Genomic DNA, 26,220 nt, shown 5'->3' with positions numbered 1-26,220 from the left:
GAGGGCTGGTTTCAGGAGAGACGCTGTGCAGGGGGCGAGGGGAATTAGGGTTTACGAGGGACAGAAAGAAGGCGAAAGAGCGAGCAAGAAGCACGCGAGGGAAACGCGTGTTGTGCAAAGAGGAAGAGGTAGTGGGGATTTTGAGCACGCGCCGCAGCCCCCTCGTTTCTTCTCCCCCGGAACTGAAAAGGGGGACCGTGCGCGCCATATGCCGGGGGGAGCGCGTGTGCCAGTTGCGTACTTTATGCACGTATGGGTCTGTGTCTATGAGACTGTGCGTAAGCGCGCGTCGCGCTCGAGGAATCTATTGGCGAGCAATGAGAACGAAAGCGCGCGCGCCATACATTCATGCCCGTTGATCCTTGACTACAGCTACTATGGACCCTGTTATTTCGAGAGCTACGCGAAAGTGAATCCGAGGGCACCTACTGTAAAAGAAATGTTCCGGAAATTTGCGAGGGTGGTTCGACGAATCAGTATAGCGAATTTAATACCAGCTATGTTGCTCGTCCGGGAGAATTTCGAGTAAATGAGTAATATGTACATATTATTAACTCGATGACATTATTGTATGATATAATTTATTTAAACGAAAATTATTACAAGTATGATTACAGTAAAAGTATTATACCATTAATTTATTTTCTATAATAAAACAGTGAATACATTGAAATAATTGTATGTCTTGAACTTGTAGAGCCTTTTTAAATGGATATTATGCCTTGGATTACGTTAAATTACAGACATATCGAAAGTATTTTATAATTAACAATGGAAACGTTGATCTTGATGAGTTATATACCATAACGTGTAAAAGAATGATTTTTAAATATTTTAAACCTATAAATCTTCTTTATTCAAAACTGAGCTATATTTACACGATATCAAATGTTCTTTGAATAATAACATAGAATATTGCCACTTTTTAGAATTTTCAACCATGCAGGTTTTAGAAAAAGAATGAAATGATGCAATAACTTCATACAATTAAATATATTTTAATAGGATCAGTTACGAAGCAAAAATATAAATCATTACTTATAGCGTGTTCAATAACATTATTGTTTGTATACATGCGTGGTTTTTTTTAAGGTTTGTGGAAATCAGTATTTTAATTAAATTAGTAGTCTATTAAAAAAATATTTTGCCTGGGATCTTTATATTTATTCTAACTCTATTTTTAAGTAAGTTTCATTCGGGTGCTAGCATTAAAACTATTGTTGGTTTTAAGCAAGTAGGTATCTAGATTTAGTCACAAATGAATATTTAAATTACGTCCTTAAAGATAGAGCTGACCTTACGTTTTATATATGCACTTACTTTAAAACAGTCTTTACAGATAATGCTAACAATTACGTGGAAAGCTTGTTTAATTAGATGCACATAGATGTATTCCTATTAATATTGTTTCGTTTCAAATGTGCATACACGTATGTTAGTAACAAAAATATAGAATATGTGTTGTTTTATGTATACGTAAAATTGAATTTAAAGTACCTTATTTGCACACTATGTAATATCATCGTGTATAAAATAACACCTTTAAATTCCCTTATAGTATCTATTATTATAAGACGATGCAACTGCAGTCTTACTAATACTTACTGATTTATCCTGCAAAAATCATTATCTACAAAATTACACACTTGGACTAATCATATTGAAAAATATGCTTTGACGTAATCTGGTTTTTCTGTTAATCGTGGATTATGTAAACCTTCCGAAAAGGTATTTAAGCTATGGAAACAGATTTTGTGATCTATGTTTCCGAGTAGTGAAGCTGACTACACTTAGCCGAGTTTACATATCAAGTTTCCGTCCTCAAAAAGATTTCAGACGAGAGAAAGGATTATTTCGCTGATCCGATTTCCTCCATCCCTTTGTGTATCAACGTCGGTTGTATATAACGAAATGAAAACAATTTTTCAGTGCATCTGCAGATGGTCGATAGTTTCACAATCAAAACGAACCGAAAGATATCTTTGTAGCTTCGCTTACAGATTAAATTCTTTTATTTCCACTGAAACGAGTTTAGATATATTTCAAACAATCTTATGTCAGATTGTGAAAGCTTCGTAATTAAAGGTCCACTGAATGAATTAATCTATTCTCCTGCACTAAGTGTTGCACGGTGCAAAACAGGAAGAACGACATTCGGTTTGCCACGGAAGTTTCGTGTTTCGGGGCGGTGCACTCGCGAAGGCCGGTAATATTCCAAGCTTAAAATAGAGTTTCCATTACGATGTTTAAAAGTTTGACCATATTCGAGGAAGTTTTAATTTTCCGTGATATCGTGATTTTAACTTAGTATAACACATAGTAATAACTAAAAAAATGATAAATGATAAATGATAACCTATATTGTTATAATAAAGAAATGAATTTAATAAAGTACATACCTATGATATATTTAAAGCTAGTAAATTACGCGTATGTATTTATTTTGTCTATATAGGAAACATGTATGTATGTAGAAGTTATATCTTAGTTTATAGTTTTATACTATATAATTTTATGGTATTATTATATGTAATAACATACATATAATATTATATATGTATATCATGTGTATATTATATGTTTTTATAATTCACATTTTATAATTCTTTATAGTATACTCACTTATTAATATCGTAATCCTATGTTGTATTTCAATAATGTTAAAGTTTTTTAAATGTAATCTAAAAAATCTCTAAGTAATTAATAAGTTTCAAATTTCAAATAAATAGTGTGCACAACAAGTAAAATAATGAACGCAATAGATAATAATATTCAATTATATACAAAAGCACTTTAAAGTATTTGTTAGTATAATGTCGTTAAGAATATTTACATAACACTGTATTAATATTTAAACATTGTTCAAGAATAATGTCAATGTTGTTCAAATAAAACGATAACCATAGCATATGCCTTTTTGTACCATAAAAATTGGATTTTGAATTTCACTAATAAAATTATGAGTTGAAGCACGCGAAAGATAAATTAGAAGGTAAATTATTTTTCGGTCACCATAACGATTAAAACAATTGTACACGAGTGACTCTTACACAAGAGTACAGTGTAACGGCATTTCCTGCTCGTAAATTGTAATATGAACAAAAAACGAAACTCCAAATAAATTTTCTCACAATTCATCCATGGGTTCGTGATTGTATCGCAGGAACGAAAGGTCCAGAGGGATTTGGCCTAGATCCAGTTTATATTCTGTATACCTAGGCCTGAGAACGCAGGCCAACCCCGTATAATGGGGGGCACGATTCAATTTATAGTGTGAAATATACGGACGACGTGCAATCCCTTATGGATCTCTGATTATAATAATAATTTGCGACTGGGTTTAGCATTAAAATTTATGTGTATTCAGCTCGTGTATTTGAAAATAAAACCTTTGTCCCATAGATGAAACTGAAATAATTATTCCTATGCCAAACTGAGTCCTTTTAATTATAATCCACGATACAGGATATTTCTAGAACACTTCTGATAATGTAAACACATTTAGGAAAGAAGTATAACAGAAACGAAACTTCCTTTGTTTTTATAAAAACTCCACATTAATGTTCTAATTGAAGACTAATGAACAAAATACCGTAAAACAAAGATATTGAAAAACTGAAACCAAAATTGAATTTATTACCAACATTTATTATTTATGTATTGAAAAATGACAGTTAACTAGTTAAACTTATTGTGTTGTATATTTTTCTAGAATTGTATATTTAAATTGCAAGCTTTATATTATAGAGAGAAAGATATTCGGCGAATCGTGGAAAAACTTTATTTTCTGTCTAATTCTTAAGTCTGAAAGTAGCCTACCACTTACAACATAAATGTAATACTCTATTCACAAACGAAATAAAATAATAGTTATTACCATTCGTATTTAATTTTATTAAAATAAATATGTAAAATAAAATGTTTTATTAAAATAAAATAAATGTTAAACAATTTATTTTCTTACTGCAACCTAAATTATTAACAACAATTACATATTGCTAATCATTTTTCTATTAAGGAATCTCTAAAATATAACTCCTCATAGTAAAGTAATCTGAAAGAATGACAAATAATCGTTATAACTACCATTACAATACATTCTTTTAGAATATATTACCATGCCAATTTTGCATTTTGCAGGATGTTACATAATAATACATCTCCCCTGCAAATTTTGTAAAATAGCCAGCAAGTTTTTTTTTCAAAGCACCCAAAGCACTTAGAGATCTCCGTAGAGATTTGATCTAGATTCTGTATCTAGTCTTATGCCCTGTGAATCTAAACTAGGGAGGCTAAATAGATTCCACGACGAAAATGGGGAGCTCGGCGAATATATAATACAAAATATATAGACTTGGGTCCAATAGACCCTCACAAGAAAATCTTTAATCTCCGCTCGAGAGAAACGAGCGTACGAGAAACGACGTTGCATCGTCCAAGGATTATGCACACCGACAAATTTTAAAATCCTTAGTTGGCATTGTTAGCTGAACCACAACAACTTCGTGGGGCTCCGCGTACACTTTCATGGGAGCTTGGTTGCACCAAGAATGGCATAAACATATAAAGTTATCAAACTCGAAATGGTCAAATAATCGTATCGATACTCGTATCGTGTATAATACCGAAATTCCGTAATATATACGTGGTGTGAACGAGATCTTAGCCGTGAAACGCCGATCGGATTCTCGATTTCGTTTGTTTGGATACGTAAATCCGGATGATAATAATTTATTGAAAGACCCTTTTTTGCATGACTGCTTGTTGCCTTCTGAGAATCTTTTTCTCCATTGCCAGACGTTCGACATCTACGGTGGCAGGAATTAGTCGGTTTCTCTTTTGCAAACTTTTCAGTTTGTTTGTTTGTTGTTGGATATGCAACGCCGGATCAACATATTATGTAGCTTTATTAGTATTGCAGTAGTACGACCTTCGGCGTATGTAATTCGCAAATTCCTTGTTGATTCGCTAAGTAAGAAATTTCCATAATCGTTGGGTAATTTAGGATGTTTGACATACTAATCAAAGATGTGAATGAACGAGCATAAAACTTTGAGATGATTACATAAGCATTAATTACTTGAACAATAACGGCAAGGATATTAGAGATTATAATATCTGAAATGTAATTATAGTAGAATTTTGAAATATCGGTTGACGATCGATTACCAAATATCCATTAACTGAAAATTTCAAGACAAAATGAGAAAATGTTGCAACTGCAAGAAATTATTATATTTATTTTTACAAGTTTTTGTTTCCGTCTAATATTAACATTTAACTAGTGTTTAAAATATAAAAATAAATAGTTTGGTTGACTGAACAACGCGTATCATGATTATTTCTTATAATCAAGGTTGTATATAGATGAGTGGTGTGCCCCTTCGTTAATGTTAATGAAGCCAACATTCTTCATGTAGAGATCAACTAAAGTTTTTAGAAAAGTAACAGTAAGCGGAAGTAGGAAGATCACTGTTGCGACCGTTCATTCATAAATCACTATCGCTACGAACATTAAAGTGTTCCGTTAACAAATACCATATGGAAAACGTTTTATATGAATGGATCCAATATGGTCCTGAAATAATGAACTTTTTCTGTAAAGGTGTCACACACACAGTTATACTAACTTATTTAGAATAGAAATGTTTTATCATTCAAACATGATCGATAAGTGCGAAATTTGTAATAAAAATAAATTCTTTAATTTTTTTACACGACAGCTTAATTATATGCGATTTAAGTACACAACAATACACAACAATACAAAAATAGAAATGAACAAACTTCATGTCATAATTTCAAACACTGACACATTCAAAAGCTTTCTATAACTTTTTCAGGTATTGATGAGAGATATAAAGTGATTTGTGTCCTTCGAAATAATAATTTCCTGAAACTATTAGATCAGTAACAAGAATATACATGAATGAAAGTATTTAAATGTTCGTTTCATAATTAATTAGTAGTTAACAAAAAATTTAAGAAATATTGGAAGAAGAAAAATTAGCTTAAAATGAATCATCACTGATTATCTTAAAATTAATAAAATCACTACTACATGAAACTTAATTTCAGTCACTCATAGAATTCACACACCACTTGCGTATACCATGAAATGAAACATCTCATTTAAAATTCCGCCTTTTGTCATTTGCATGAAACAAATTTTATCGATGTAACATTGAGACAGCAATCTCCTAACGCAAACGATAATCCTGTAAATGTTGGTAAAGTATTTTCAAGATCATTTTGTGTAATTGCCAAGGATTGAACGGCGACTTAACAGTAGCGTAATTTGCGCCTCCTTTACTACGAAAATGGTTGCGATGGAAAGCTCCGCGGGAGGCTGAACGATGAAAAAGCCGTAATAACGCAACGAGTAGTTCCAACTAACAACGTGTCAAGCGGCCGACGCGAGTAGTCGACAGGGTCCTAGGCACGTATGAGAGGGAAAAAGGGATGGATAAAGTGGGGCAGAAAGGGGGTGGGCCGGTGCGGGCCCTTTGTTAAGACGCGTGCCCTTGCACGTGTGCACGGCCAATGCCTACGCACTTCTGTTACGCACTGTGCCACGATGCAGGGGCGGATTTCGAAGCCATAAATTTCCCAAATCGCCGCTGCCACCGCTATGAAACTTCGCTTCTGTACGTGAGCAACAAGTATTTCACGGGATGAAAAGCGGATATCTATTGTCTCTAAAAATCTTTTTCGCGAAAATGATTCGGTACAATAAGATAATAAGTTATTCTATGAAAATGAAGTAAAAGATAATACTCATTTTAGTGAAGTAGTAGGACATGCAGGTAAAAATTAATCTTTTCCAAAAATAGAAAACGAAATGATTTCCTTTAGATTATGTATAACGGTTCACCGACGAAACTGGATCTAATTTGATCCGTATTGTTTGCGTGACTAGAAGGTTGATGAGAAAATTGATTCTTTGATGCATAGAAAAAGAAATCTTATATTGGATCAAACGTAGTCCGGCATTGGATTTCGTCCGATCACCGAACCTTTAATCACCCGACAGTTAATATACCTACTTTATATTAACGAATATTATACAATTTTTTTTTTAAATAAATTCTTAACTAATCAAAAATGATTCGAGAGCATATCATTTAATTATAATAGTGTAAATTTAATTTAATTGGAAGATGACATTTATCATTTAGTCGAATTTATAGTAGCTATTATTTACAATTAAACATCTTAATATATTTAAATATCCATCTGTCGTTATTATTTCGAAGTTGTAGTATTATACTTTTTACAATTTAATTAATAATATATTTCACTTATCTTGTAAAATGTCCATTGTACTAATGTAGAATGTGTGTTCTAAAACATACGGATAAATAAATATATTCAAACTATACCTCAGGTTTAAGAGATGAAAGCAAATGCCAGAAAAATCTTATAAAATAAAAAGCTTATAATTAAAATTTCTGTTATATCTTTCCCATCGCGTTAAACAATTTTACTTTAATAAATCATTTATGTTTTTCATAATTTGAAACAAAATTTTGTTCGTAAGAAATATACGATAAATTATTTATGAAATTTTTCAATCCAGTATTTCAATAATTTCCTTTTACAAATTCTATGTAGGTATCCTTTTTGTTGTTTCGGGAAGGAAAAATAGAACGATATCGTTTACAATAGAAAATCTGAACTGAGAATCAAAGGGAATGGATTAGTTTCGCAGATAGAGGAACGTAAGCTGAGCAGGGTGATCGTATAATTTTGTGCAATGTGTAAAAGCTATTCAGGGTTCGCAGTGCAAAGGGGAGACTAGAATTACATTTTTCTAGTTGAATAGAACCCACCTACGTAGGTACGTAGGACGAATTGCAGGCAATTGTGTGTAAGTACGTTGCGAATCAGGGACGGATTAATGGACACCAGAATGGATTTCAAAAAATCTAGAACATCTATGTTTCAGACAATGCATTATATATATTGTAAAAGTAGTAAATAATATAACTAATAAATTTATAAACAATTACATGAAAGTCAGTTTGATTAAATTTTGTTATAACATATCGCCTCAGCTGTAGGTAATTATAACAGGTAATTATTGTTTCCACCGTCAACTTAGATTATAATTATAATATAATTAAAAAAATAATAATAGCTCAATAGTAATAAATTCAACTGCTATATTGTATAACGATATTATTTGTTGAAAAAACTCTTTTATGTAAACTTTACTGAAATAAATGTATATTTAAATTTATATATTTCATAATTTTTATGTTTTTATTAATCAATTCAACTTTCTTCGTGATATTAACTTCCTAAATTACATATATTATCTCCTTATAAGCAATAAAATTTTAAAATATCTTAGCTTGGAAAATATAAGTGAACTTATTATATTACAATATAGTACATGATATCAGCAAGAAGTTATTTTTATAAACACGTAAGTTATGAAGACGAAAACAGAATTATTGGTTTTGGTTTTGTCCTTACACTTAATAATATTGTATTACAGAAACTGGTGAAATGTGTAGGTACGGCTTTAACGCGTACAAGTATACGATACTTTATTTTAACTAAATAATTAGTTCCAACAATTTGAACACGCAGAAGTTAAAAATCTGAGGCGTTTCCCGTCTCAGAATTTGTTGGACCGCAAAAGGAGCAGAAGAAATTTTCGTTTTTGCTCGATGCAGTCGGAGCTATACGGTTTAATCCGCACCAACGGATCTAACGCGAGTTTTTTACACCTCCAGCGAAAATACCACCGCGAAGCAGAAGTTGGAGTTCTACGAAGAGCCATGACGCATGTGCGACAAAATTCTGCAAGGGTACGTGACTAATGATAATAATCAAGAGTTCCAGTCTAAAGTCGCACCACTGGAAATCATTCAAGCTACTTTTAATGTAGATCGTTTTCAGTTTCATACGCGGGAATGTTACAAATTTATATAATTGATAATTTATTTTACACACAATTTTTTTCATATAAATGATATTAACAAAGGCAAAATTTTTGTTTAAAATGAACGTAAAAATTACAGCAATGATAATAAATATCATTTATTTTATATATAACAATTTTATTTTATTCTTTGCTTTAGATATAAAACTTCCGTGAAAATTGTTGTAATTATTAATGCTTTCATATCTGTATAATATAAAAATTAGAAATGTTACTACGTGCTAACTACCTTTTTATTTAACTTTTAAGTGATATAATAAATAAATTGAAGTTAAAATCTCGTTTATTTAATGTAATTAAATTTTTAAAATGTCTGCTTGTGCATGCTTAATCGTTCGCATTTCAAAGTGAAATTCCAAGTGTGAATACTTCGTCCACATACTTACATATCTATATACCATATCAATCGTGTTTCTCCTTTTATATGTATCATACCTTTATATATGTGTGAAAATAGTGTATAAATAGATATTACGGAATATAAATTGCAAAGCAATTCGATCCAAAGAGAAAAGTATATTTACATGAAGAAGTTTGTTTCACTACTGGAAAACTGAAATATGTACGTCACCTATAAAGTCCGCAGACTTGTGACCACACGCACGCGTATTTGTACTTTAACGTATATTAAAGGAACGGTATTTCATCCGGTTTATTATCACGAAGGTTTGGGTCAACTGTTATCGAGAATCGCCTAGTGCCGCAGGGTCCACTGACGACTTATAACCGCACGGTACAAGAAAGAGAGACTCCCGTATCGATTGGAGTCGCGTGGCCGAAGCGTGGCATATCATCCCTCTTCCTTCAATGGCGTATGCTTCGTGCCGCTTGAACAAGAAAGTGAAACAAGGAACGGCCATCGTGTGTTGTATGTTCGAGTAGGATACACGACCAGACGTCGGAGGAAAAGGAGAAGGGAAAGGGAGAAAGAGAGACAGACGTTTCAGACACGCTTCGTTCGTGTGCCTGAAACGTCTGACGTGAGACCAGCTGCCCTTTGGCGTGCTGTTTCGACCAAACGGAATCTCGTTTGCTTCACGACAATACGATGATCGTCCTCCTCTTCGGAGAGTTTAAAGGGAACGAGATGTCGAGATCAAGGTGCTGGTCTTGGTCATTCAGGAAACATCTGATCGACAATACGCTGTTTTCTGAATTGTTTAAGCGAGAAAGATATGTGTGTAACGATTCGCTTCACGAAATTGCTACCGTACCGACAGATTACGTTCACTTCAATTAACTTTGCGGTTACAGCTCACGGAAGAAACATGTGCCCTCGTTAAGGAGATATGACTGATAATCGAGATAAATGTAAGTTGCAGTACGATTAAAGAACATGACTAAAGAACATGATACAACAGTTCCAAGCATTCTTAATTTCAAACACTTCAGTGTGGATTGGTTGTACGAACGGAGTTGAATTGGACCGAATAAAATAGCTGCGAATCTCATAGAAAGAAAATACGTCTAATATAGAAATATTACTACATATGTCTTTCCTTCTCTAAACGATGTTTGTACATCGTAGATATTTTTTAAATATAGGGTTACATTTATATACATTTCTTTACCTGAAGTATCTTGATGCAATAAACGAAAAACAAATAAATTATTACGTCACGCTTACATTAAAATCTCTATTTTATATTATTGGTGTTTAATAACAATGTATTAATTACAAAAGAGAATTTACTTACAAGCAAAATTTTTAAATTAGTGTGTGAGTTAAAAAATGTAATCCCGTAAAAAAAAAGCAAATATTAAAGCATCGTACGCAAACAATGAAAGAACCAGCTATAAATATGTTTCACCTTACGCAATACTCATTAACGTTCGATTTATTTTGCACTGATTTGAAGGCGGTTTACTCATCAGCATCGTCGATAGCGATGTGCACTTTCATAGCCGGTGACTTGCAGGTATCTCGGCGCGATGCAGGTGAGAGCTACTTGCACCTGGATACACCGAAATTAACCAATACCGAGCAACAATCGAATCGACGTTCTATCGAAAATGCAATCGGCCAAAAGAATTAAATAATTAAATAATCGCGTTTCTTATCGTAACAGATTTTGTTACTTGACACACGATTTATATAATTCATTTATTAGCGCATGATCGAATCAATCCAAAATAATTAACATAGTTCGCGGCTTTTTTATGTAATTCAGAAAGAATTAGAAGTTACTATCCTTTTCCCTTCAATTTTAATGTTTAAACGCCTTCTGTTTCACATTATGACCAATATAATGATATAATTTTGTTCCGGTATTATGTGAAATCTGAGTGAGCGTCAACTAAAAATCACAGAAACCTGAACGGAACCAGCCTTCTCCGGAGGCGTGTAAAATCCCTAATTTTTCTTCGAACCACGTTCCTTAATTAAGAAAACACCCGTTTCCTAGTGTCTGTGAAGGGGGGGGGGGGGGAGGTTCGCGGCTTCCGACTTCCTCTGCTAGCCGGACAGATAGTTGGTTCCTGGTTTCCAATGAACGGTTCTTTCTTATGGTTTGCGTCCAATATCCATGGAGCATAACATATGCGGGCAGATGGTTTCTGCCCTCTTCCATTCCCCCCCCCCCTTCCGCCAAACCTGGCCACATTCGATTTTGGCCTTTCCTTCTCTCTCATTTCTCTTTGCCACGCTCTTTCTTTCTCAGCTTCCCTCCTCCTGTCTCCCTTCGTTCAATCGTACGCGCAGCGACCCGATCCAAAAAAGCCCGGGGCACCCTCTACGTAGAGTGCTCTTGCCTGTTGCCCACCCCAAAAATATCCCAAGACTCATCCAACCACCCTGTGCACCCATCAGCCACGTGCACAGTGGTTCTCTCCTTCGCTGACAACCACTTGTAGAGTCGTAGAGTCTCGCTTTTTATATATATCTTCGGATATTGCCGCACCTCTGATACTATGTGGATTTTCGGCGATGCGGTGATTAACATTATCATATCGTTGATCATTCCAATCATTTTAGTTAACTTTCGTATTTCTACGGAAGTTAAGTGTTGCTATGACGAAACCCAATTAGAAAATGGTTTATTTTTATCAGAAATTTTTATAATGTTTGAAGATTGTTGCAGTAATCTCGCGGTTATTTATATGTATTTGTAATGTATACTTATAGTAGATTCATCTTTCTTCTTTTTATTTTTATATTATATGTTTTTGTCGAAGAATATCAAGAAATATTTCAGTACTTGATAGACATAGCGATATTTGCACAGCAATTGAAAGTAAACAATAAATAACTTAATAGATTCTACTTCTTTTTTAATTGCACTATTTCTAGGATGCAGTAGTTCATAGCGCAATAGATCTTTTTGTAGAAAAAGCTTTGTAGTCAGATTGTATATTATTAACAAGCTGATAATGAAGTTAACAACATATTTGATTGTCACGTGCATTCAATAACATTTTCCTAATGTAACAAACATTGTATTTATTTCAAATGATATCGATACACTTCGAAGTCAATACATTTTGAACGTGTCTTTGACGAATGGAATTTAAACTTCTAACACACTAACAATTTTACCGATATGAAAAATCAATAAGTTGTCTGTAAACGAGTTCCTTTTTTTTCTTTCCGCTGCATGTCTACTTGCAGTCGCTGACTAGAATCGTGCATTGCAATGTTAAGGCAACCTTGCACACGTGAGAGAAGCGCAGGAGAGTGAATTTTAGGGGTGGATTCAGCCCCGTGGCATGCGACGTTATTCTTTTGTGTCTTCGACCCCGTGCGTTCGCACCAGCGCCGTTCTCCTTACTCTTTTGCTCTATCTCCCCTTTTCCACCAACTCACTCTCTTTCTCACTCTCGCTCTCTCTATTCCACTTCATATTTCTTTCTTTCCCCGCGTCTGTCCTCCTCTGTTTAACACGCTCGTGCGTCAGGGGTGCCACGCAACCCTCCATTTATCTCGGCGAGTGCCTGCACATGCGTGTTCGCACGAGGCCAGTGGTTTTCAAGCAATTAACGGTTAGAGAAATGTCTGTGATTTTTTAAATCCTGGCATTACGTGATTGCATAATGATACTCCATTCAAGGTGAAATGATTTTTGCACGACGAAATCTGATCGTCGCTCCTGCGAACGTTCCTCCGTCATTAGCGATGCAGTTCGTGCTTGGCATTGTTCACCTTCGCTGAATTATAACCCCTAATCCCTTAGATTTAGCTGAGAACCGCCTTTTTATGTAAATTGAATATAGCAGTTCCTTTATGCCGCATCGAACTTTTTGATTGACTACGCGTTATTCTCCTTTGGGTGGAATCGTGCATGTTAGACGCTCGTAAACTAACAACTTTATACGGAAACACTCGACGAAATTGCATTCGTAGCAGATGAAAAATTTATAAAACGCCAATAATCCTCTTAAACGCATTTCGATAAATAATTAAAAGCGATAATTGAAATTGAAATAAAGTGCAAAGTTAGAAATTTTGTTGTTGCTCCCGTTTTTTAAATTTGTGTGAAAGTATCTTGACGTTACCGTCATTTAATAAAAAATATATCGACGAAAGATAAAACGCGGCTAATTCGATTGAGGATCACTGTGTCACCACATGAGATCAGTGCAGTTATGCCGGATCACGGTTCTCGTATCGGCATACGTTTCGGCCGTAAGTTCTGGTAGGGGCGACATATGCCACCTGAATGCCGAAAATCAGGGGAGCAGTCAGGTTTCTGGATCAAGTCGAAGTTCGGGGATGCAAATTGGGATTAGCCCTTGCCGATACCATGCCGGTTCGCCCAGATATGCCTGCATATTGCGTGCGTATGCATTAGTCGCGTATGCATATCTAATTTATCATTTTATGCGTCGATACGACTGAAAGGATTTCTTGTTCCTTTTTTATTTTCGTCCAGACTTGATGGTTTGTTCAATAGTACAACCGTCTGTACACGTAGGTACATATGCTATTTACGTGCAACAGAGTATGTATAAGTATAGGTGAAGTGTATACAAAATGATGTATTTCCAGTATCTCTTGCTTCCCAGTATGAAATATCCTGTCGCGATGAGTTATTTTCCGTTCGTAGAGTAACGTATTTACATTTCGTTGTAAGACATGTTTTTACTTTTTGTATCATCTTATTTTAATATTTTATATCAAATGTAACCACGAAGTCATAGAAACATCAATTTTATTCGTTTATCAAATTAATAATCAGAAAACGTTTACAAGTTGAAAATGAAAAATTTTTCAAAGGAGAAATACCAAAGTAAAGATTCAATGTGTTATTCGATTTTTCATTTAATATATAACAGATTGTATCAATTTATTTAATGTGTACGTATATGCCCATGTATAACATTGACATTAGGATTAAATATTGATATCGAGACTTGTAATTGTGATAAGCTTTATTCATTGAATAATATGCATTTTCATGTAAAATAGAATTCACGAAATTTCAATTTTTCTAATGTAGTAAATATCAAACGGTTTATTTTACAAGAATTATGAAGTCTGGTAGCGATAAATTTATTAGTATGTGTAAAATTATATTTTATTAATTTTATATTATAGCACCAGAAAGTACCTATGCTAATTTTTTACTTAGTCTTGTTGTCATTTTCGATTTCATATATTCCAATTTTACTTTTATTTTCATAAACAAATAAAGTTTTTAATATCCTAAGGAGATCTATGTCTAACATAAAATTGAAACGTGGATCATAAACACTAATAACAGTTTTTTCATATTTTATTTGAACTCATCCTATTCTTTAACGTTAGAAAAATATAATTGAGACAAAAATGACGGAGAAATATTGCGCCTTTAATATTTTACAAATGTCAAACTACGATATATCGATAATTTATCACTTTAGTTGGCGAACGAAACTGTTCTTTAAATTATTGGTTCTTTATTACTTACCACACAAATATCCAAGAAATTAAAATAAATAATATCCAATAAAATAGATTTAGCATATTTATAATGTTCTGAACTCAATAAAAACATTGTGTACATTGAATATTAATATCCGTTATGAGTTAGATACTTCGTAAGATTTACGAATTGCATTTTAAAATGTAAAATAGAAAATGTAAAATCGTAAACATATCCGAAAAGGGATACACATGTGCTCGACTGTGTCAGGGCTGAATTAATGGAAATATTAAATAACTATATGCAGGCGGCCGTTTGAACGTGCGCACGCATACATAATTCACGGTTTTGGTGGTGGATATGGGAAAAGGGCCTGCGGTCTGCTTCAACCGAATGTTATGTTGATCGTATCACTAAAAATAATAGCAATGACCGTTCACCATATTTATTACATCTATCTTTAAGTTCAGTATTTTAATTCCCTTTCGATGACCTATATTCAAGTGAAAGATATACTAATTGGTGGCGAATATTACTTCTGTCAAAATGTATTGAACACACAATTATCTTGAAAATAGTAAGTTCAATTTTGCGCATGAAGGAATAAGTAGGTCTATAATAGATAAATAAGTGAAATGGAGTAATACGATATAAGATACTAATTTGTACAAGGTATAAAAAAAATAAGAACATATAGGCAAATGTCGTTTTACTTTATAGTTATCGTACGATTTTTCTCTTATTGTTACTTATTTCTTTATTGCTCAAATTAATTGGATTTAGTAACACGCTGTTTACAGAAAATCTTCCACAACAGAGGCAAGTTCTGTTTTTAAAATGATTAAAGATAAGAAAAATGTCACAAAGCAAAGGAAAATAATATAAAATAAAGTATACTCTGGAATTAATTTTTTGTATTTTCATGCGTCGACGCATATAAAAAATACATTGTAACTTTATTCTAAACGTGATATATTTGGTCACGTTAATTGATACATGTAATTTGCCGACTTTTACCAAAAAGTGTTAAAGTAGGTATATGTACATGCCGTGAAATCATTCGAGAATTATTATCGTTTTAGAATTGCTAAATTAATTTGTTCCATCGGTAAATGTCATGTTTATTTTCCAATTATTTTTTATTTTTAGTAATGTAATACACGATAAAAAAGAGTAATTATTAATAAAAATAAAAAGAAAGAATTTTTATAGATATGTTGAAACAACTATTTAAGTCTCTTGTTTTGTGTTAGTCGGGATAGAAATTAGCAAGGTTCTCCGTATTGCATCGTAAGCTGCGCTATGGAGTTCAAAAGGTTAAACACGGTTATATATGTTTAAATGGTTGTATATGTTTAAAATAGACAATACAAAATTTTCTCATAAATTAGAGCTAATTAAAGTTGTTAAATAAAAACCATTACACAATGATGAACTTTATTAAACTCTGTTAAGTTTCATTAATTGCTCTTATCCTTCTGTTTGCTTTCTCACTGTCATCCGACATTTGTGCTATATATCTGTAAATACATACAAAGTACGGATATTGGGTGCAAACAGTCCTGGAAATATTCGTATCAGAAAACATCAGAAAGATTGTATACTAAGCATCCGAATGAAAGAAAGCGAAATCTCGCTGTCAAAATTCGACGAAAGGTAGGAGATTTCCCGTAAGAAATGGATATCGGCATGACACGATCGAATCTGAACAATAAAATCTCACGTCCCTCACTATCCGACGAGCGACCAAGAACCAGGGAAACTGAAAGAGAAAGACGTCCCAATCGTGAAAATAAATCTCCATATCTGACACGAGGCGGAATAGATCGACGTTCTTCTATGGAAAAACCATGGAAGAATACTCTTTCAAGTTATGGAACCAGTGAGGGGGACGAAGGGTGATTGAAACGAAAAGAGGAAGAAGGGGGGAGGGGATAAGGCCGGGTTGAAGGAAAAAGGAACCCAATGATTTCTACTTCGCTATGAAAGAAATCCTGCACGAGCCGTTGAGGGTAGAAAATGAAACGACAGAGCGAGGGAAAAAGAGAAGATAGGCTGGCAGAAAAAGAGGAGAAAACTACTGGAAGTAGCGGTTCGTTCTTCGTAGCACGGGGGTCGTCTCGAATCCGTCTGTTCAAAGAAGTTCCCTCGAAGGAGAAGAGGAACCCTCTACGAGGCCGATGCCCGTTCTGAACTCCCTTCGGCGTTTCTCTTTTCTCTGTTTCGAAGGAAAAGAAGAAAATATTGTTCAATTCGGCTGCCATTCGATTGATACCGTAAGCGCTATAAGGAAATTGATGGTAGGGTCAAAGCACATTATTATAGAAAAATGTTGTGGATATATCGTACATATGTGATATACTAGGGATAGTAGATGATGCTTAAATTTCAACTTAGTCAGCATTATAATAAGGTACAACTACCATCATCATATCGATGAAGTTTGAAAAATGCTGTAAAACATAAAAGTGCATACATTTCGTAAAGATCATAGAAGTAATTTATGATATGAATATTAATAATATAAAATAATGTTTATTAATATAGAATTTAATATAATATGAATAGTCATTTTAGAACTAGAGATACAGGTTGTCAAAAACATATTGAAGTTTACTACAATCTTATAATGAATTGTTATCTGTTCAAATGCTTCTGTGACCTCTGAAAAGTCTATTCACATGTGCAATAATTATCTTATAACTCCTATATACATTGTTGAACTAGCTTCAATCTTTACTAAAAAATTTAGTCATTGCAGTCGTATTTCATTATAGCGCTAATAAAACTTTAAAATACTTTATATATCATATATTCATACAAGATTTTTATAATAAGTATTCAAATAATTGATCATTGCTACAGAATAATATATCGACCTCATTATTTACCAAACGAGCTCTGAAGCATATGTTTGAACTTGAGATTTACTGGGGCGGGAGGAAGGGATCGAAGAAGTTCGCGCAGGTCGATTCGTTCCTTTCATTCGATCTAATCCGCAAGGACGATGCTTGCTTAGCTGAATCAACTTCCGTTGCCGTCGAGATATTCTTCGGCCGCGATTTGTCAAGTTTAGCCACCAATCTTACGAGAGAATCGAGTGTTGAGAAACAAGATTACAGGTATCAATTTTACTTTCCTTATTTGAACTGGTTGCAATTTTAAACGTCCAGCTGTCCGTTGGCATAAAAATTTTCAATCGTCCAAAAGTCGATATCGCTGCTGTCCGGATTTTATTGTAACATAAAGTAACAATTTATATTCGTACGCTTCTCTTTCCTTTGCCTCTGATTTCGTTTCTTGAAAGCTATCGCACACAAATTCTATTAAGTAGTAAAACTTTAACTGTGTTGCCAAGTCAGATACTAGTTAATTTGAACGAAGGTATATAAATTTCAGGCGAATACATCGTTTGTTCTTTGCATCGAAACTCGAAATAAGCATAATTTGAAAAGTAGTAAGATTCTATTTAACAGATTTTTAAGTTAACAAGTTAAAAATTTTTGAACTTTATTTTTGAGAAGTATTAACAGCTCTGTTACTTTTAATGTATTATGTCGTTAATGTATTATGTCTCTTTTTAATGCAATCCTTTAAACTTAATCTTTTAAATTAATTTTAATTTAATCCTTTTCAAGTAAATGAAAATTTCAATAAAGCTTTTCTAGTGATTGATTAATCTTATAGTGAAATAGTGCCGTCTGAGAAGATACCTTCTGTACAATATGTTATCAACTAATAATCTTAGTGAATCGACAAGTAAGAAACTTTATTTTTATAAGTAACTTTTAATGTGTAATTTGTCAAATTTCCCTACTAATATTAGTTAGTAACTAATTTAATTATGCAACAGTGTCTAGACAACTAAATAGAGGTTTAAAAAATTGTTTGATGTTTAATTATTAGGAAATTATCAGGAGAATTAGTTTATAATTGTATATGTGAACTGCATAGTTCATGAAATTCCTTACTTTATCAAATTTTTATAGGTACTATAATGCGTTAGAACGTTTCTACCAAAATCGTATTTCCTTTCCAATTCGATATCTTTGTGTCTTTATTTCAATTCAATTATTTTTAGCAACTTCAATTTGAAGCTTGATATTATTACTTCAGTAGCATCCAACGTTATAATCATAAACGAATGAAATTCGATTTAATCCAGAAGAACGTATGCGAGATTCTTCAAGACCGAATATACCAAAATTAAAATCATAAATTAATCACTATAAAAATAAAAAGTAATTTGCTCGGCAATGTAAACGTCATAAAACCAATAAAAGTTCGTTTCACACTGTAGACCTTATAATAAAATGTATAAACAAAATCATGTGAACAGGAATATGTGATTCAGCTTAATCTCGTTCGATAAAGCCTTTTTTAAATTTGTAGAATCGTGTGATTTTAATGTGATAAAAGATTAACATAATTAGTGGAAGCATCGGTATTGATCGAGACCGCGGTCTTAATGACTCTCTCGAGGTTTTTCTATCATGTTAATTTTCTGTTAGCGTGCCTCCACGCATTGTACAACCTTGTGAAGCGTATTTCGAGTAAGTGTGGCACGCGCCAGAATACGTGGAAGTCGGTATCATGGGATAAGCTGGAGAGAAGTTGCAGTACAAGAAGTGGTCAGAAGACCGTCGGAAGGGAGGCGGGGGGCGGGGGGTTGAGAGAGAGGGGAAGACAGGTGCATCGCACCGCCAATTATATTTCGGAAGGGAAAAACGAGCAGTGCATAAAAACATGAAAAAAGTCCGCAGGCGCGCGCGCACGTACGTACACAGAGTAGGAAAAGCAGAGGAACGGAGAGGGAGACAACTACCCGCTGAAAGAACCGAACTAAATGAAGAAAAATAAGCGTGTGCACTGCGAATAATGATAAACATGGTGGGCAACAACGTGGGAAAGTAAATACAATATAGTAAAGCGAGCAGTCCTATTTTATTTATATTTTATTTTTACTATCTACGCTGTCGCACATTTTTTCAAAGTTTGGATATTTCCAAGAATTTTCAATAGAAATTCCATTTCATTCGCGATTTAATTAAAAAAAATTAATTTCTCCGCTTAATTTTCGTGCAGTCACGGACAAAAAAAAAACTTCAAAAATAAGCGGTATGAAAAAATACCATAATCTTACAATATAATATAAACCGAGGAAGCAGTAATTGACGCGAAATGGAAGAGCGAACAAGGAAACTGTATAAATGAATTTATAAACATTAGTAACGTTTTTCTTTTCGAAACATGAATCTTGGTTGGAAAATGTTTCAGTGTAAAAGTTAAGTAAAAGGCTTAATATCTCACGCGTGCTATATAAAGCATGACTACATAAAAACTGCAAAAATTGTGGAATCCAGTGAAGTCATTAGAAAAAAGATGAAACATCGAGTTTCGAAGGTGATAGCTATGTAGTACGAACTTCTATTTTTTCTGTTTAGAGATACTTCAATGGAGAGGCATAACTGTTAAGTCATACGGACATAAATGCGTGCGGTTTAAACATGTGCTATATCAGAATATATGAGTATGGATTCATAAAAAAAGTATTGAGTGCATGGAATACCGGCCGAAACTCTGCAATTATTTAAGGCTGTATGAAACACGTAATATAAAATATAGAACGTAGAATACCTATTACAAGGTGAGACGCGAAACATAAACTTTAATGTATAACGTAACAGTCATAAAACAGGAGGAGGTGAAATTTTTGCTTCAGATAGAAGTGAATTTCTCTGGTGAAGCAGTGCAAGGTAGAAAGTTTACGTAAGAACAGAAAACACTTGTATACAATCAACCGTACATCCCATAAAAAGAAACGGAGCAAAAATAAACAAATCGAATTATTAACGTACCTTATTAAGTTTGCTGAACGTTCTTGGTCGAACGAACAAAACCATTTAGTCGTTTCAACTGCTACACATACGTTTTATAAGATAATATAAATTTTCATTAAACGTCCTTGTAACAAGAATTCCAACGGTCGGATGCGTCGACCTGCAAGAAAACGAATTTACCCAACTTGTCTTCTCTCCTTTCGAAAAAGCGTTGCGAAAGCGTTGATAAAAGGAGACAAACGAATAAAAAGACCCAATATATACGTCAGAAAGGAAAAAAGTTAATAAGCACGGCACGCGCCCTGCCTCTCCTTCCCTTTCTTTAATGGTTCGGCTCCCTACTTTGCAACATTCTACTTTCTTTCTCGCTCGCATCCTTCACTGACACCAGTCTCTACAAACGTGATCGAAATTGATATTTCGTTATTATAAAAGATTATGTTTATAGTATCTATTAATAATAGGTTTTGCTTCAATGGTTATTGATTACAGGATACCTGAAAGATTCAATAACTATATCACATATTGGTACGCTCTTCTTCTTAACGCGTGTATGAAAGTTCAATGGTGAAATATTTAATCAATTAATTAATTATTACATTAGTTGGTTTAACATACATCCTTTTACAAATTTATCAAATGAAAGAATATTAAATAGACGAATAATTCATATGTATCTTCTTGCACAAAAGAAAAAGATTTGTTCAAAATTGCTTAACCAGAAATTTCTTGCACTTTGGCATAATTATAAAATCATACGATATTTTTAAACATATTTAGGAATGTTCAGAATATTTTGTTCGTATCAAATTTTTATTACGTTTACATTACATTTTGTACAATACAAAAATGCCGAAATATTTCGTTCATAAAAATGTTCGCGTGTTTTAAGGTAAAAACGAATTGAATGACCCGCTTAACTGTGAGAAAAACAAGTAACGAAGTAAAAAGGGAAGTTGAACCGATGACCGAGACACTGCTAATCTTCGAAGAGTCAATTAAGGTGAATGAAACATCACCGAAAGAACTCTAAGTTCAATCAGAGTCAACATAGTAGCAGTTCTATACGGCGACTCGTTCCACTCGTTTATTGCCCTAAACGATGCGACATCGTAGATTAATCCGGATCTCCTACCACTTGTTTGGTTTTTCTCTTACGGGAAGGAGGAAAGGATGGACGAAAGTGACTGTGGTAGCACGTGCACGGGGCGAACGTACAGAGGAAGATGAAGGGTGGGATAAGGCAGAAAGAAGGAAGAAGAACGAAGTCGGTGGCGTGCGAACAGCAGGTGCACGACCTCTTCATGAAAACCGTCGCTTCTCCAACTTCTTTCTTCCTCCTCTTTCCTCCTCGTTCCACTATTGGTTTCTTTTTTCATGGATGATCGTTCTTGTCCACCCATTATTCTCGTGTCAACCCCACCCGAGTTCCACCGTAATTAACGGCAAATCTCAGCTTCCCAAAAAAATTAAAGAAGCCATAGTGATATTTTTAAGGAAGATTTAATCTTTAATATTTGGATTAATTAATGTTGAATCCCTAGTTAACAGTTAACAGGTAACAAGTACAGACTTCTATTGTACGGACAGTTTTTACGATTTCGCGTCAAATAAGGCAATCAGGTAACTTGTAATTTGTAAAGTTTACTTGCTAAACTTCGCCCGTTTTACTACATTCGGTATTGTCTTGCAAAAGAATTTACTAATTTGTAATAGTTAAATCACTAAGTATGAAAAGACGCTCGATTTAGACGAAATCGTTGTTCGATACAGCAATCCGCTTGTGAATTACCCCAATATCAGGCTGCGTTCATACTTACCGGCTTCTTAAGGTCGATGATTGTTATTACGGCACAGGTAAATTCGTATTCTCGTGCCGTGCATGATTGCCTGGGATTTCAGCAGGAATTTAATACCGATGACTTAATTCCATCGTTTCGCGCCATACAATATAATAATACACATACTTCCGACAATAAAAACTGATCGGAGTTTTGTCAGTTGTAGCCAGATGCAGTAGATTTTTTAGAAATGTTCAACTCTCTTAATTTTGATATGATGTTAAATGAAGCTGTCAGTTTAATGAGGAAGGTATTTCATTATTACCATATGAAATTGTACATAAGCGTTTATAGTTAATATTATAATTATATTATATATTATATTGCAATGTAATAATTAATATAACATAATATTATATAGTGTCTCAGACAACTATTTAAACACTTATACAAACTTTTTATGAATATATTACGTGTGTAATGCAAAACTTTTTGAAGAAGAACTTTTCTCTAGCAGTGTAATGAGACACGGTAATGATAATTATATTAATATGAAGGTACAAAGCTGTAGGTAGTTCTGGCGTTTTTAATTGTTTTTAATTTTTGCTTTAAAATGATTTTTTAAAAAATTAAATAACTTGCTTTCTGCTTGATTTTCATAACAAGATTGCAGCCTTGTCAAATAATCCCTTCGAAGTTGTAATTTGGTTTTCATATGGACTCTGTAAGCTGGTACATGCAAAGGGTCTTTTAATGGTTCCATTTTAAGGATTCTTACATTATGTAATTACAACGGATGCGATTTTGCCTTCATACTAAGATCGCTAATATATATTAGTGACTCAAAACGTCTGATAAAACAAGATCGGAATGAAAGATCTGGCAAAACATTGTTGCAGTCTTTTATTAATTTAAAACGTTGTCATAGTAACAACATGTCAAATAACAGATAATGATAAGCTCATAAAGGCATAAAGGAATTAGGATTCAGAGAAACAACAATAGCGTTTGTCCTGAAGATACAAGTAATCTCATTTCTTCAGATATAATGCTATGCAATTTTAATATACAGAAGGGTGATTCATGACATGAGCTGCTTGTTATTTGCCGAAAATGACAGGATGTGATATTAGAGCCATTACATTCCATTATAATTAAATCCTTCCTATTGCGCTAGATCATTCATAATAAAGGTTAGCATGACGTATTTCTCAATCAGTCAACGTTAATAATGAAATAAACGACGATTGAAGATAACGAGAGGAGAAAAATAAACAGGTTACATAATTCAAATGCATCATGATGATTGATGGACAAGCATTGGCTATGATCATTAAGAATTAAATTTGATAGCTAGCAAACTACATATCCGGTAGACATTTGTACTGAATAAAGTAATTTTTTGATGTAATAATAAAGCCTAAAATTGAAAATTCGTAAATTAAAATAAATTATAAATAATATAACTCCGTTGTTGCTTCGAAACCCGGTTTATGTTACTTAAGTAGTCAAGAAATTCATTATATACGTAATCACAATGGATTTTACGAATTCATATTCATTTCGAAATATGTAAAAAAAGGGATGAAAATCAATTGGAAACATTTAAAAAGAGCATACGCAGGAATTCTCAATTTATATCTTCATCGTATTAAAGCGTCAAGGCATGAAATTCCTCGAAATTAAAAATCGGCCGTATTAACGAAAATCCAATAACTTTAATTCGTTCTTTAACCCACGGCATTTACCTAAATCAGCACGTTTGCCCGATAATTGCGGCAGTCCACGGGACAATTAAAGACCAATATTGTGAGAACTTACCTCAGTTAATAGCAGGTTTGGCTGTTAAGCCATTATGGATAAAAACCGAGAAAACGAACTACCCAGTCTCTGGTCCTCTTGTTCGCTCCTACCCATTGGCCACTCGTAATTAAAAAAGATAAAACTGGAGGATCACTTTCGCGGTTTCCGTCTTTATCTCGATGGTGTGCCAATCCATCGTGGTGCCTAAAGTACGCCGCATACATAAGTCGGTGCTGGCAGAAAACGTATAGCGGTTTCGCTGTGGCTCATTAGCTCGCTATCGCGGTTGGCGCGAGCGAGTGTTGCCTTCGGCCTGGCACCTTGCCTTCGCGACAGACAGGTGCATCTCGTACTTTTGTCCTTGTTTCACGTATCACGTGTGAAGTCCAGCCATCCTTGTCCACCGGTCCGATAACGAGAACGAACGGCCGACGAAGAGGAACAACCATACGACGAAGAGGTCCGAGGCACGTGGCACCGAAATAATCGTTTGAATTGCTCCTGCGACCTGCACGATATGCAGATGCCTCGGGGAATTGTGGCCTTCCCGAGAAATCGTTGAAATTACTTTACTTACACAATTTTTCTTTTACTATATTCTACGTTTAATAAGCTGCCATTATTATCATTATCTTATTGTTGTTAATACGATGTCCTGTTTGCGGTCTCCATGATTTCTCCCATATGCACTTCCAGGTAGTGTTAATTTATAAAACTTCCATCATAGTGAATTTTTGATATTCTAAATCATGTTAATGTCATTAATTCTTGATTATTTCTACCCTAATGACCAAATTTGTAATTGTATTGTTATATATTTCATAATTAATAGCTATTTATTACGTTAGCAATATATTTCTAATGTTTTACTTTGCTAAATTATCAAATTAATAGCTGTTTGTCGCATTTATAATAAATTTCTAGTATTTTTATATCTCATTGTATATTCTATTCCTTAAATGAAATTATAATTCTATACCATTCATTAGCCTTCTATGAGACAATGTCTCGCCCAATTTTGAGAGTAATTTTAGGTTATTATTTTGAAACAATTTGCCTAATACTAATAACATAAACAGGCTGATTATTAAATTAATAATATCACACTGTTATATACGAGGCATTGCTATTTTATTTAACGTTTACGTGTTTTCATAAGACAACTATATCGATACTCGTATGTTAATTGTAATACATGCAGTCACAGATCACGATACTGTGAGGAGTTAAGAAAAGAAAGGATAATATATAGACAGAGCGATAATATCACTTGATCATAATAAATTTTATTTCGCGTAAAAACTGGTTTGGACAACATTTGCTTCAAACTTGTAGAAAGTTATCGACGCCGGAATGATGATTGCACCGCTACACACCAGAGAAATGGACGTGCCTATGTCGCAGGCGTTGCATACACTTTTGTACACCTATTTCTTATGTTAGAATTTTTTAATGTAAATATTTTTACATAATATTTGAGATCAGAATCGATTTGTTTATTGTTAACATACTTATATTATATTAATTTAATAATGTATATTACGCTTTAAACAGAAAGTTTTTATATTTTTTATTTTATTATCTATTTATCTTTTATTTCGTTTAAGTAATCCAGTGAAATAATAGGAAATAACAATGTCAGTTATTCATTTCAATTTACTTAGCGAGCAATTCAAAATGCAAAATCAATGAAATATTTCTAACTTATTTATTTAGTTATTTAATTTCTTGGTTAAGTTATTATATAAAATATATTATATAAAGTATATAAAGTATATTATTTAAAATATAAGGTTATTTAATACTATTCTTATTTTTCTAACAAAATATTAAAAGATTAATACAGTTATACGTCTCATAAATAAATCGAACCATCGAGCGATTTTGATGTTTCCGTAAACTAAACATTGTTCTTTTCCAATTTATATGGTTTAATGGCATGAATATATAGTTGTTTGGCTATATCTACAAATCAATTACATTAAGGACAGTGACGATGGCCG

The 26,220-nt window shown here is 33.5% G+C and overlaps 1 long non-coding RNA gene across 1 annotated transcript; it reads right to left on the bottom strand.

Moving 5' to 3' along the window:
• Positions 1–16,129: 16,129 nt before the first annotated feature.
• LOC139998520 (uncharacterized) lies at positions 16,130–24,448 on the bottom strand. The gene is made up of 3 exons (XR_011803315.1): positions 24,236–24,448; positions 20,652–20,793; positions 16,130–17,011 (listed from the first exon to the last, which is right to left on the bottom strand). It is a non-coding gene; the product is annotated as an uncharacterized lncRNA (long non-coding RNA).
• Positions 24,449–26,220: the final 1,772 nt, after the last annotated feature.

The sequence above is a fragment of the Bombus fervidus genome, chromosome 3 (genome assembly GCF_041682495.2).
Source record: "Bombus fervidus isolate BK054 chromosome 3, iyBomFerv1, whole genome shotgun sequence".
Lineage (NCBI taxonomy): Eukaryota > Metazoa > Arthropoda > Insecta > Hymenoptera > Apidae > Bombus > Bombus fervidus.
This window is presented reverse-complemented; position numbering and strand designations above follow the sequence as displayed.